The sequence below is a fragment of the Prionailurus bengalensis genome, chromosome B1, assembly GCF_016509475.1.
Source record: "Prionailurus bengalensis isolate Pbe53 chromosome B1, Fcat_Pben_1.1_paternal_pri, whole genome shotgun sequence".
NCBI lineage: Eukaryota > Metazoa > Chordata > Mammalia > Carnivora > Felidae > Prionailurus > Prionailurus bengalensis.
Genome location: NC_057344.1, coordinates 83,388,332 through 83,403,578, shown reverse-complemented (window position 1 = coordinate 83,403,578; position 15,247 = coordinate 83,388,332). Strand labels below are relative to the sequence as shown.

At 39.9% G+C, this 15,247-nt stretch overlaps 1 non-coding gene and 1 pseudogene across 1 annotated transcript; one reads left to right on the top strand and one right to left on the bottom strand.

The window, feature by feature from the left end:
- Positions 1-2,550: 2,550 nt before the first annotated feature.
- LOC122468963 lies at positions 2,551-3,943 on the bottom strand (annotated as a pseudogene).
- Positions 3,944-9,038: 5,095 nt separating this feature from the next.
- LOC122479193 lies at positions 9,039-9,145 on the top strand. Its single transcript, XR_006296261.1, has one exon. It is a non-coding gene; the product is annotated as a U6 spliceosomal RNA (small nuclear RNA).
- The last annotated feature ends 6,102 nt before the right edge of the window (positions 9,146-15,247 follow it).

Genomic DNA, 15,247 nt, shown 5'->3' with positions numbered 1-15,247 from the left:
TTCCTTCCCCTCCCCCCATGGTCTTCTGTTGACTTTCTCAGGATCCACATAGGAGTGAAAACTATGGTATCTGTCATTCTCTGTATGACTTATTTCACTTAGCATAACACTCTCCAGTTCCATTCACGTTGCTACAAAAGGCCATATTTCACTCGTTCTCATTGCCACGTAGTATTCCATTGTGTATATAAACCACAATTTTTTTATCCATTCATCAGTTGATGGTCATTTAGGCTCTTTCCATAGTTTGGCTATTGTTGAAAGTGCTACTATAAACATTGGGGTACAAGTGACCCTATGCATCAGCACTCCTTTATCCCTTGGATAAATTCCTAGCAGTCCTATTGTTGGGTCATAAGGTAGATCTATTTTTAATTTTTTGAGGAACCTCCACACTGTTTTCCAGAGTGGCTGCACCAGTTTGCATTCCCACCAACAGTGCAAGAGGGCTCCCGTTTCTCCACATCCTCTCCAGCATCTATAGTCTCCTGATTGGTTCATTTTAGCTACTCTGACCAGCATGAGGTAATATCTCAGTGTGGTTTTGATTTGTATTTCCCTGATGAGAGTGACGTTGAGCATCTTTTCATGTTCCTGTTGGCCATCTAGATGTCTTCTTTAGAGAAGTGTCTATTCATGTCTTCTGCCCATTTCTTACTGGATTATTTGTTTTTTCGGGTGTGGAGTTTGGTGAGTTCTTTATAGATTTTGGATACTAGCCCTTTGTCTGATATGTCATTTGTGAATATCTTTTCCCATTCCCTCGGTTGCCTTTTAGTTTTGTTGATTGTTTCCTTTGCAGTGCAGAAGCTTTTTATCTTGATGAGGTCCCAATAGTTCATTTTTGCTTTTAATTCCCTTGCCTTTGGAGATGTGTCAAGTAAGAAATTTCTGCGGCTGAGGTCAGAGAGGTTTTTTCCTGCTTTCTCCTCTAGGGTTTTTTTTTTGTTTTTGTTTTTGTTTTTTTTTAATTTTTTTTTTCAACGTTTATTTATTTTTGGGACAGAGAGAGACAGAGCATGAATGCGGGAGGGGCAGAGAGAGAGGGAGACACAGAATCGGAAACAGGCTCCAGGCTCTGAGCCATCAGCCCAGAGCCTGACGCGGGGCTCGAACTCACGGGCCGCGAGATCGTGACCTGGCTGAAGTCGGACGCTCAACCGACTGCGCCACCCAGGCGCCCCTCCTCTAGGGTTTTGATGGTTTCCTGTCTCACATTCAGATCCTTCATCCATTTTGAGTTAAGAAAGTGGTCTAGTTTCATTCTTCTGCATGTTGCTGTCCATGAACTGGTGCAATTTTAAAAAGCTTTCTGTGTCTCATAAGCATCCTGAAGTAGACGATAAATTGTATGGTATAAAACTGACAGGGAATACTAATAGGGAATTTATGTCTATTTTAGGCAATGTTATACAAGTATGATTCTTAGACAAGTCAGTTGGTTTTATGAATATTAAAAATAACTGACAATTTTCCTAGAAGATGGCTGCATTTGGGTGAAGTGTGAAAACCAAGGTGGCCTGTCTGTTAATGCATCATGAAAGACTGGGTGCTCTTTGTGGTTGCACTTAGTCTTATTTAAAAGTGCTCTTTAACTATTATTGAAGCCATGCATATTTAGCAGTAGGAGGTGGGCCTATTCTATTGATGGAGGAACAATAGTTTAAAACAAGTCAAAAACATTCTGCTAACTGTGGCTTGCATGATTTTAAAATGTATAACCTGCTTAATGAGGTTTTAGTCATCAGTGTGGTTGGTTTATAACTTTGATTTGGATAAAAGACTCAGAGTCTTTAATGAGTCTAGTGGTGCTAATTCAGAGAGACTGTCAGGTGGAGAAAGGGGAAGAAAGACCTGGTTGGAAGAGTGTCCAGAGAATTAAGAGAAAACTAAAGAATTCCCTGTGGTAAGGCACCCGATAAAAGCCAGCTGCTGGTGGGCGTCCTAACCTCCTTCCCTCTCTCCTTTCTCCCTCCCTTCCTCCTTTCCACCCTTCTTCCTTCCTCTTTCTTTCTCCTCTTCATCTTCCTCTTTCTCTCCCTCCCTAACCCTCTGTTTCTGTCTCTTTTCTTTCTCCCTCCCCCACTTCCCATTTCTTGCTTACCTGCCTTCTTACCATAACTTAATGGAAATAAGAGTGATTTTTATCTCAGATTTGAACATGCTCAGAAATGTTTCTCACAATTAGTTTTCGTGTGATTTAATTATGACCCATCAGATTTTACTTTTTTTTTTAAGTTTATTTATTTATTTTGAGGGAGAGAGCAAGCGAGGGAGGGAAAGTTTGTTTATTAAGCTTATTTATTTATTTAGAGAGAGAAAGAGAATCCCAATCCCAAGCAGGCTCCACACTGTCAGTGCAGAGCCCGAGGCAGGGCTTGAACCCATGAACTGTGAGATCATGACCTTGAGCCGAAACTAAGAGTCGGATGCTTAACCAACTGACCCACTCAGGCACCCTCACCCTTTATTTATTTATTTTTTCCTTTTGACACTGGCTGAAAAACAGTTTTTATTACTTTTATGTACCAAAAACCCAACAGTGTGCCCTTAGCCCAGTTTGGTGGACAGTTCTTTGCCTTTTCCATCTTGACGTGTGACCCACCCACTCTGGACTTGGGTGTTGCCTCCCCAGTGACGGTGGATCTCAACGTACCTATTGTCATCATTGGTCCTGCTAGCTTCCACCTGCTTAGCCAGTGCTCTCCTGGCTTCCAAGTTTACCTGGGTGAGGGTGACAGTGGTGCAGGTCTTCCTGTGGACCAGACGCCCCCGCCTGGCCTTCCCCTTGATGATGCAGTAGGGAGCCCCCATCTTACCACACAAGGCAGACAGGAAGACGACCAGCTCAATGGGATCCTGTGCAATCACTACCGGCTGAGGCTTCTTGTTTTCCACTACGGTGGTGACACTATTAACCCTTGCTTGAAGGATAGGTGGCATCTTTGTAGAGACATCCCCTTAGAGAGCAGCTTTCTTCTCTGTCTGGGTCAACAATCTCTGTTCTTCTCTTGCTTTGTCTCTGGTCTGTATTTGTGGGTCAGTTTCAGCTGTTGAATAGCTGCTTGGTGGCCCAAGGCCTGAGTGAACTGAATGGCCGCAGGCACTTTCCGAAGCTTATAGAGAAGAGCCATCTGTTGAGGCAGCCGGATGTAGTAGGGCCATTTGACAAAGCAGCACATGAGGTCCCTTTGGGGCTGGATGTACTGTCCAATGTCAAAATTATTGGGCCTTTTCTGTCAGGGGATGGAATACCTTCTTGGCCTCCTGTGTCTTCCTCCCATCAGCCCTCTTTCCTTTTGCATCTTGGGCAGCAGGAGGAGAGCTGATTCTACTTTTTTTTAAAAAAACATTGGTGATAGGTTGACAGTCATCAAAATGCTGTTCCTTGACCTCTGAACTTTGGGTTGTGACCTCTGAACTTCAGGTTCTCTGTAAGCACATTTCCAAACACCCCAAAGTACTTACTTACCTTTTTCCCTCCACCCCTTTATTTTTAGTACCGCTTCCATGATTTTCTCCTTCTTCAATGCTTTTATAACCCTAAAATAAGATTCCTGTTCTTGTACTTCCTCTTTTCTGCTTTTTGGCCATAAATTCTGTTCCTAGTCATGGATACAATATATTCTTGTGTTCCATTTGATGTGTTTTTATGTGTTCTCACATGTTAAGAATTGAAATTACTAACTTTATAAATCCTAACTTATTTACTTCTTAGTTTTCCACTGTAGTTGTGCAAGATTAAAAATTAGAGCACTCTCTTCTTTGTGAAAATTCTGTATCCTGGGTATCTGTCCTAACCTGGGCTCATATAAAACTCATTTTGCATCGACACTCCTTGGCATACTCTGCAGGATATAGAACAACTCTCCTGAGACCACCTGGGGGTTCTCTGGAACTTGGTGCTTGGTACCAGCAAAGGCTCTTTGTGCCCCTTCGACATCTCAGTACCTCACAGGTATATGAGGTGAGTTCTCCTGCTATCTGGACCTCCTCAATTTGAGTTGATGGTCCTGACTTTTATTCATACTCTTGAGGGTTACCAGGAATGTTCTGTAGGTGGAAATAGCTTGGAGGGGTTGGAGTTGGTGTGTTGGTTGTTGTAATGTGGCATTATACTGATGTTATTAATGTAAGGTTTGAGTAAATTTACTGTCTAGAAATATGACAGACTAAATCACTGAGCTCCAAAGAGCAGGGACACTTGCTCCTTCCTCCCAAATGGTGCTTTCAGGTGACTGAAAGCCTAGTGGAAGTGTCTGAGGATATTCCTGGAGATGTGGTCCCACAGGAATTTCCCATCTCATAAGATACTTAATGATTGGCTAGTTCAGGGATGCACCCATAAGGATTGATCTGTCAGTGCTCTGAGCCCCCTTGATGGTCTTAGACCTCACTGAGAGAAACCGAGACAAATAAGAAAGTCTATAACGACCATTTGGAAGTGATTGTCATAAGTAGCACCCTCTTGACTCACCACACTTGATATCCTTGGATCTTATTCAAGCCTTATTCTAAAAGCTGAGACTGAAAGAAATGGGGAACCGTGCTTCCAAGGTTGGAACAGCTCCCAGAAAACCAGCATCCACCCGTGGAAAACTGCAGCAGGCTATATGTACAATGCATATGGAACCTATACTTGAAGTGGTTACTTCGATGGGGAAATTTAAGGATAACCTGGGTCTCAGCTGACCCAAAAAATGTTCTTTCGACATGTCTGAATTAGTTTTCTTGTATGCACAGAGAAACCCAGCTATAAGACCAAGTACCCAGAAACTAGGGAGTTACTTGGTCGAGTCAGTGAAGCCCCCAGCTTAAGGGGAGTAGTCTCCAGTTATAGAGATTCTCAGGGCTTGTTTGTTCGTGTTTGTTCCTGCGGCTTTTGGTATCTTTGCACAAAATGGCCATGTTCTAACTAGAAATGAAAAATAATTAAGGGCTCCATAAATCATGACGCTGTCTCATTATTAGTTTTGTTTTAATAAAAGGGGGCTATTTGGCAATTGGGTCTTTAATGTCCTCTACACAAATATTAGTGAAACAAAGGCTAAATTTTGCATCTTTTTTGTGTCCATGTATGTTATAAATGTGAGATATTTTCTTTACCTCTGGGTAGTATGTAGCTAAAATGAACTTGTAACAGAGCTCTATTTAATTGATTTAAAGGTGAGCATATGTCAAAAGTGGGCATTCTAAAACTCAAAAAGATAAAAACCCAAATATTTTTCAATGATGTTTTCACATGATCTGGGATAAAACTCCCTACATTTAGACTTTTATGTGACTCCATAATAAAGATGCATCACAGGAAGGGACCTAACTGGTGGTCCAAGGAGATAAAGATGAACAAAAATTTTAGACACCTCAATACTGTCCCTCCCGAATAGTCAGGATAATGAGGAAGAGGAGGAGGAAGACAGGCAGACACTGAAATCCTAAATCCAGCCCCACCTCCAGGCACAAGCCCCAGAACCAATGCCCAGCCCGCTGCCTGCTCCTCTTGGCTCTTCCAGAAGGCTCAAAGTCAACCAGAGAAAAAGCCTGTTCTGTAGGAGGAAAAGACAGGAGATGGAAATTATTTTCTTTTAATGTTTTTATTTATTTTTGAGAGAGAGACAGAGCACGAGTGGGGGAGGGGCGGGGGCGGGGAGAGGGAGAGAGAGAGGGAGACACAGAATCCGAGGCAGGCTCCAGGCTCTGAGCCGTCAGCACGGAGCCGGACGCTGGGCTGGAACTCCTGAACCACGAGATCATGACCTGAGTTGAAATTAGAAGCTTAACCGACTGAGCAACCCAGGCGCCCCTATTTTTTTTTTAATTTTTTTTTAAGTTTATTCATTCTTGAGAGACAGAGACAGGGGCGCAAGCGGGGGAGGGGCAGAGAGAGAGGGAGACAGAATCTGAAGCAGCCTCCAGGCTCCGAGCTGTCAGCACAGAGCCTGGTGCAGGGCTCAAACCACGAACTGTGAGATCATGGCCTAAGCCACCCAGGCGCCCCAGGAGATGGAAATTATTAAAGAAAAAAAAAAAAAAAAAAGATGTCGTTAGTCCCAAAGTTTCAATCTGCCTCAGGCCTTGCCAGCAGAACACCTGATGCTTCCTCCTCCCCCTCCTCCTACACCGCACCTGGATGCTCACACAGCCCCGCCCCATTCCATCATCAGTGTCTCCACGTCACAGGCTCCCGCTCCTCCCACCCTCACTATCAAGGAGCAAAAAGCACCCCAAGCCGCTGGGCCACCTCCCTAGGGGTTCAAACTGGAGGACCTCCTCCATCAGCATGAAGAGGCCCACGTGCTCCCCTGGACCAAAGCGCCCCGCGGAAGCCCCAGGTAACACTGACTGTGGGGAAGCAGTGGATTGACTTGTGAGCGGACACAGGTGCAACATATTTGGTATTAAAGCTGCTTCAAGGTTGTTGGCTTAATGAAAATAAACGTGTCTTTTGAGTTATCCTCATGAATGTAAAACCTTTATTCTACCAAGGTTTACTCAAGTCAAATAAGCTTGTGTTATCTCAGTTGCAATTTGCCAACAAAAAGTGACTGAAAATGATGGTTGATTTTTGCCTGTCTCATAAAGTTTTCATGGGTAATTGTTAAGAGCCAGTAGGTTAGGTAAAAAAGTTTACGGATACACTTTTAAATAACTTCCAAAATCTTTGGTAACCCAAAACTTTGGGGTTTTTGCTACGTTAAATGATAAATTGGGTTGAATTCATTGGATTTCTAAGTCTCTGGTAAATAAGATAAAATACTGAAACATTAATGACTAAACCACAAGGTTTGTCTGTGTTGTCTCATTACAGAAAAGCTAAAGATATTTGGGTCTGTTAGGAAACGTATGAAAACATTGCTGAAAACAATGTATGTTGTATGAAAACAACAAACATTGCTGGTTCTCTACTGTTTGCGTTTCCAGATTCAGGGAAACTTTTTCTCTTAAGACATCTATGACTTACAAAATTTGATAAAATATTCCTTTATGAAAAAAATATAAGCATTTACCTTTTCTCCATAACTGAACCCTCCAGAATTAAAAAACTCTCAATGAATATTCTTCTTTCTCTTATGGAATTATAATTATTTGGATTAGCTCAATAAAAATATGTTCTTATAACACGACACCATTGGAAACATTGGCTATATTACTAAGGCTTTGACTGAAATGTCATATTTGAGAGATCTATGCATAGACTCAGATATGACCATATGACTTTAAGGAGTTCAGGTCGATTTTAAGGAACCAATAGAACTCTTGGAAATGTTGGCCTGATACCTTGCTTACAGAGTTCCCAGCAGACTTACCAGGTGAGTAGAAGATGTCACTTCCTGGCAGGTGCAGGAACCTCAGGATATTTTGGGGACCTTGAGAAGAGAGGAATTCACCCAATCTACAGGTATTGCAGATGAATCTAATGGCAAGTTATTTGGCTTGGTGTCTGGCCTTAAAAAGCTGTTAGAGTCTCCATTTGAAATTCTTTATAAAAAGGTCTAGCAAAGCAAATGAAAAAAAAAAAAAAACCTATATGGTCAATCACTATTCTTACTGTGCATATGCAAATAATTTGGCCAAGTTTGTAAAAACTAGACTTATTTCACAAACAAATTAGTCTTTAAAAATTTTTTAAAAAACGTTTATTTATTTTTGAGTGAGAGAGACAGAGTGTGAGTGGGGGAGGGGCAGAGAGAAGGAGACACAGAATCCAAAGCAGGCTCCAGGCTGTCAGTGCAGAACCAGAGGTGGGGCTTGAACCCACAAACCGTGAGATCATGACCTGAGCTGAAGTCAGATGCTTCGCCCCTTATAAGTAAATTACCCTTAATTTGGCTATCTTTGACAGGAAAGAAGATGAGTTTAAAGAGAAAGGTTGTATTTCAATAACACATTTTTGTGCATGTTAGGTTCTACATCTGGTTAATTATCTTTGAATGTTTGTTGTTTGCCTATAAAACTGGACTGACACTGAATTCTTCTCGTTTCCTCAAATATCTGACCGTGACTCTCCAAACTAAAGATTACAATCTTCTCCTGTTCTCTTATCTTAAAATCATTAAGAACTAAAACTTTCTTTTTCCTGAAGTCCTGCAAACTGAAGTTGGACAACTTGAGATAAACTTCAGAAAAATTGCCACAATAGCTCATGTATAGACAATGTTCATGCCTGTTCTCTATGAGCCACTCAAAAGGAGCACCAGAGACATTTGAACTACAAAACAGAAAAATCCATCAGATTGCTGCTGTGTGCTCCCACTCTTTCTGAGGATGCTTCAAGCCTGACACCTAAAAATCTTCTCTCTAGGACTTGGACTCAGACACTGGGCCTATAGTTTGCTCCAACAATTAACCTGTGTTTCTTTTATTTCCATTGAAATGCCTCTTGTTAATTACTGATTGCTTGCTGAAAAAGGCAGAATCTATACGATGTCTAATACCACTTGCCTTCACCCATATTAACTCCTCCTGGGAAATAAGAATCCATATAAAGTCAAGCAGGAAGCCACTTGGCTACAAGAAACCATTGACTACCATTCCCCTCTCCCCCTTTTCCAAGGTGGCTGGGACTGGTTTACTGATCTGTTGGATACCCATCAATATCAGATCAGTTTTAGAGGGAATGAAAAACTGGATTTGACTCTACTCTTAATATTTCTGGGAGTATACTTGGGAATAAAACTAATAATGTCATATAGTGCCAAACCATGCAGAAAAATATCCAAGTTCTCAGATAAGGAAAGATCTGTGATACCCCATCCCTTAGAATAAGGGAGTTACAGCCTGTACCATGTTAAATCCTTCCATTCCAAAGCCCTTCTGTGCCCTATTGTGGCTTGAAGCAGTTACAGAAGGCCACCTCTGCCCCTGTTCCATAGAAATGGAATAAAGATTGACAATGGAAAATTATAACAGGAGAAAATTTAGCATGTCTGACTCTTTGTTGCTTCTATTTCCCTTGCTGCTAAGACCTATAGATTAAAAACTTCTGCTTAGTCCTGCATATAGGCATGTTACAGCTCAGATTTACAAATAAAAAATGTGTGCTTTCTTTGGCAGCACATATACTAAAATTGGAACAATACAGAGAAGATTAGTACGGCCTCTGCAGAAGGATGACATGAAAATTCATGAAGTTTTTCATATGTTTACCATGAAGGTAGACTTAGGGAACTTAGCGACTTACTAAAACATAATAACATAGGAGTCCCAGAAGATGAAGAGAGGAAAAAGGGAGCAGAAGGTTTGTTTGAGCAAATAACAGCTGAAAACTTCCCTAATCTGGGGAAGGACACAGACATCAAAATCCAAGAAGCACAGAGAACTCCCATTAAATTCAACAAAAGCCAGCCATCACCAGGCATATCATAGTCAAATTCACAAAATACACAAATAAAGAAAGAATCCTGAAAGCAGCAAGGGAAAAAAAATATCTTTAACCTACAGGGGAAGACAGATCATGTTTGCAGATCTGTCCACAAAAACTTGTCAGGCCAGGAGGGAATGGCAGGAAACACTCGATGTGCCAAATGGGAAAAATATGCAGCCAAGAATACTTTATCTGGCAAGGCTGTTGTTCAGAATAGAAGAATAGATAGAGTTTCCCAGACAAACCAAAAACTTAAGGAGATTGTGACCACTAAACCAGACCTGAAGGAAATATTAAGGGATACTCTTTGAGTGAGGTGGGGGGAGACCAAAAGCAACAAAGACTAGAAAGGAACCTAGATCACCAAAACACCAACTCTACAGGTAACACAATGGCATTAAATTTGTATCTTTTAATAATCACTCTGAATGTAAATGGGCTAAATGCTGCAATCAAAAGATATAGGGTGTCAGGGGTGCGTGGGTGGCTTAGTTGCTTAATCTACTAATTCTTGACAGCTCAGGTCATGAGCTCATGGTTCATGAGATCAAGCTCCACATCAGACTCTGCAGTGACAATGTGGAGTCTGCTTGGGATTCTCTCTCTCCCTCTCCCTCTGCCCCTCTCCAGCTCACACACTCTCTCTCTCCCAAAATAAATAAATAAACATTAAAAAAAAGACACAGGTTATCAGAATGGATTAAAAAAAACAAGATAAATCTATATGCTGCCTACAAGAGACTCATTTTAGATCTAAAGGCACCTGCAGATGGAAGGTGGGGGGATGGAGAACCATCTATCATGCTAATGGACATCAAAGAAAGCTGAAGTAGCCATACTTATATCAGACAAACTAGATTTTAAAGTAAGGACTGTAACAAGAGATGAAGAAAGGCATTATATCATAATCAAGGGGTCTATCCATCAAGAAGATATAACAGTTGTAAATATTTATGCCCCCAACTTGTAAATACCCAATATATAAATCAATTAATAACAAACATAAAGAAACTCATTGATAATAATACAATAATAGTAGGGGACTTTAACACCCCACGTACAACAATGGACGGCAGATCATTTAAGCAGAAAATCAACAAGGAAACAATGGTTTTGAAAATTAAAAATAGAACTACCCTACAACCCAGCAATTGCACTACTAGGTATCTATCCAAGGGATATAGGTGTGCTGTTTCAAAGGGTCACATGCACCCCAGTGTTTATAGCAGCGCTATCAACAATAGCCGAAGCATGGAAAGAACTCAAATGTCCATCGACGGATGAGTGGATAAAGAAGATGTGGTATACATACAAAGTGGAGTATTACTTGGCAATCAAAAAGAATGAAATCTTGCCATTTGCAACTACATGGATAGAACTGGAGTGTATTATGCTAAGCGAAAGTAGTCAGAGAAAGACAAATATCATATGACTTCACTCATATGAGGACTTTAAGATAGAAAACAGACGAACATAAGGGAAGGGAAACAAAAATAATATAAAACCAGGGAGGAGAACAAAACATGAAAGACTCTGAAATATAGAGAACAAACAGAGGGTTGCTAAAAGAGGGTAGTCTAAATGGGTAAGGAGCATTAAGGAATCTACTCCTGAAATCATTGTTGCACCATATGCTCTTTGGATGTAAATTAAACAATAAATAATTTTTTTTAAAAAAGGAAACAATAGTTTTGAATGACACACTTCACTGGATGGACTTAACAGACATTTTCAGAAGATTTCATCCTAAAGATGTACACATTCTTTTTGAGTGCACATGAAACATTTTCCAGAATAGATCACATACTTGGTCACAAATCAGTCCTCAACAAATACAAAAAGACTGAAATCATACCATGCATATTTTCAAACTACAATGCTATGAAACATGAAGGCAACCACAAGAAAAATTTTAGAAAGACCACAAATACATGGAGGTTAAAGAATATCCTACTTGGGGCATCTGGGTGGCTCAGTTGGCTAAGCGTCTGACTTAGACTCAGGTCATGATCTTGCAGTCCATGAGCTTGAGTCCCACATCAGGCTCTGTGCTGACAGCTCAGAGCCTGAGGCCTGCTTTAGATTCTGTGTCTCCCTCTCTCTTGCCCCTCCCCTGCTCATGCTCTATCTCAAAAATAAATATTTAAAAAATTAAAAAAAGAATATCCTACTAAAGAATGAATGGGTTAACCAGGAATTAAAGACAAATAAAAAAAGTACATAGAAGCAAATGAAAATGAAAACACAGTAGTCCAAAACCTTTGGGATGCAGCAAAGGCAGTCCTAAGAGAGAAATATTTTGCAGTACAGGCCTACATCAAGAAGCAACAAAAGTCTCAAGTATACAACCTAACCCTATGCCTAAAGGAACTAGAAAAGGAATAGCAAATTAAGCCTAAAACAAACAGAAGAAGGGAAATAATAAAGATTAGAGCAGAAATAACTGGTACAGAAACAACAACAAAAAGAGCAACAACAAACAGTGGAAGATGATCCTGGCAATAGATGCAGAAAAAGCATTTGACAAAGTACAGCATCTATTCTTGATAAAAACCTTCAAAAAAGTAATGATAGATGCACCATACCTCACCGTCATAAAGGCCATATATGAAAGACCCACAGCTAATATCATCCTCAATGGGGAAAAATTGAGAGCCTTTCCCCTTTGGTCAGGAACAAGACAAGGATGTCCACTGTCACCATTACTATTTAACATAGTACTGGAAGTCTTAGCCTCAGCAATAAGACAGCAAAAAGAAATAAAAGGCATCCAGATCAGCAAGGAAGACATCAAACTTTCACTATTTGCAGACGAAATGATACTTTATGTGGAAAACCCAAAAGACTTCACCAAAAAATTGCTAGCGCTAATACATGAATTTAGCAGTCAAAGGATATAAAATCAACATGCAGAAATCTGTTGCATTTTATACACCAAAAATGAAGCATCAGAGAAAGAAATCAAGGAATCAATCCCATTTGCAATTGCACCAAAAACAGATACCTAGGAATAAACCTCACCAAAGAGATAAAAGATCTGTACTCTGAAAACTGTAGAACACTTATGAAAGAAATTGAATGGAACACAAAGAAATGGAAAAGCATTCCATGCTCATGGATTAGAAGAACCAAATATTGTTAAAATGTCTATACTAGCCAAAGCCATCTACACATTTAATGCAATCCCTATCAAAATACCACCAGCATTTTTCACGGAGCTAGAACAAACAATCCTAAAATTTGTAAGGAACCACAAAAGACCCCGAATAACCAAAGCAATCCTGAAAAAGAAAAATAAAATGGAGGCATCACAATTCTGGATTTCAAGCTATATCACAAAGCTGTAGTCATCAAGATAGTATGGTACTGGTACAGAAACAGATACATAGATGGATACAGATACATAGTGGAATAGAATAGAAAACCCAGAAATGGACCCACAATTCTTTGGTCAGCTAATCTTTGACAAAGCAGAAAAAAATTGCCAATGGAAAAAAGACAGTGTCTTTAAAAAGTGGTGTTGGGAAAACTGGAAAGCAACATGCAGAAGAATGAAACTTGACTTTCTTACACTATACATAAAAATAAGTCAAAATGAATTAAAGACCTAAATGTGAGACAAGAAACCATCAAAACCCTAGAGGAGAACACAGGAACAACCTCTTTGACCTTGACCATAGCAACTTCTTACTAGACATGTCTCTGGAGGCAAGGGAAAGAAAACAAACAAACAAACAAACAAACAAAAAAGAACTATTGGGACTTAACAGGATAAAAAACTTCTACATAGTGAAGGAAACAATCAACAAAACTAAAAGGCAGCCTAAGAATAGGAGAAGATATATGCAAATGACATATCTGATAAAGGGTTTGTATCCAAAGTCTACAAAAAACTTATCAAACTCAGCACCCAAGAAACAAACAATCCAGTGAAGAAATGAGCAGAAGACATGAATCGACACTTTTCCAAAGAAAACATCCAGATGGCTAACAGACACATGAAAAAATGTTCAACATGACTCATCATCAGGGAAATACAAATCAAAAGCAAAATGAGATACCACTCACACATGTCAGAATGGCTAAAATTAACAACACAAGACACAATAGGTGTTGGTGAGGATGTGGAGAAAGGGGAACCCTATTGAATTGTTGGTGGAAATGCAAACTGGTACAGCAACTCTGGAAAACAGTATGAAGTTTCCTCACAAAATTAAAAATAGAACTACCTCACAACCTAGCAATAGCACTAATAGGTATGTACTCGAAGGATACAAAAATACAGATTTGAAGGGGTACATGTACCCCAATGTTTATAGCAGCATTATCAACAATAGCCAAACTATGGCAAAAACCCAAATGCCCATTGACTGATGAATGAATAAAGAAGATGTGACATATATATATATATACTATATATATACTATACATAGTATTATTTCATCGTGTGTATATATATACATATATACATATACATATATATACATATATGTATATGTATATATATGTATATATATAGAATGAAATATTACTAAGCCATCAAAAAGAATGAAATCTTGCTGTTTGCAATGACATGGTGGAGCTAGAGTGTGTTGTGCTAAGCAAAATACGTCAGTCAGAGAAAGACAAATATATGATTTCACTCATCTATGTGGAATTTATGAAGCAAAATAGATGAACATATGGGAAAGATGAAAAAGAGAACAAACTGAGGGTTGGTGGAGGGATGTGGGTGGGGGATGAACTAGATGGGTGATGGGTATTAAGAAGGGTGCTTGTGATGAGCACTGGGTGTTGTATATAAGTGATGAATTACTGAATTCTGCTCCTGACACCAATATTGCACTGTATGTTAACTAAGTAGAAGTCAACTAAAAATTAAAAAAAAAAAAAAAAAGACTTAACAAAAAATGCTCTTTACCCAAAACTTACCTTATCTGAGGCAATGAGGAAGTAGCCAGAGAGGTCATCATCCCAATTCTTCAAGATTGAAAAGTGATCAAAACTCAGGGGGGAACTGAAACTGTGCCCCATAGAGTTAATGAGATTAAACTACCAGAAAGTTTAAAGTTTGTTTTTCAGATAATTGTTTCCCCCTGATCAGCTATTGTGTCTTTTCAGACCCCACCCACAAACTCATTAGCTGTCTCTGCAAGGGCCTGGACTCCAGGTCCACTGCTACGGTTCCAGCCTAGGAACAAGCAAGGCCCTGCATGCCTTAACCTAGACCACAAGCCTAAGACCCATCCAGGTTATACCAGCTCTTGGAGCAAGTCCATAGCCCCTTCTCCGTTCTAAAGTAATCTCCTGATGTCAGGGACTGAACTTTGTCTTGTTCTGATGTCAAGTCTCCACCCCAAAGTGAACATGGGAATATACATTACATACATGTTTGTTCAATCCACATACTCCATCTTTCCTCATAAATAATCATAAATTTCCTTACCCTTTATCAAGATGTATGTAAAGGATTCTTTGGATTTTTTTCTCCTGTCTGTTCAAGTCTATTCCAATGTTGCATTGTTCCTTCACATTGTACTTACTGGAATTCTTTTGTTATCCATGCACTCTGTTAAAAATGCTTTACCAAATGCAAAAACATGATCTAAGACAAACACAAACATGTTTGTTTGTCAATGGGACTTAACAGAGAATATATATCACTTTTAAGCTTTCCATCATTTGTGTTACACTAAGTTCCCCCCAATAGCAACACTAGGTTAAAAAATATATGTATTCATATCTAGCAATGAGGGGCTCGATGGACTCGGGGAAGATCAGTCACCCTGTCACCAAGGGACATAAAAACATAAGTTTGAGGGGCGCCTGGGTGGCGCAGTCGGTTAAGTGTCCAACTTCAGCCAGGTCACGATCTCGCGGTCC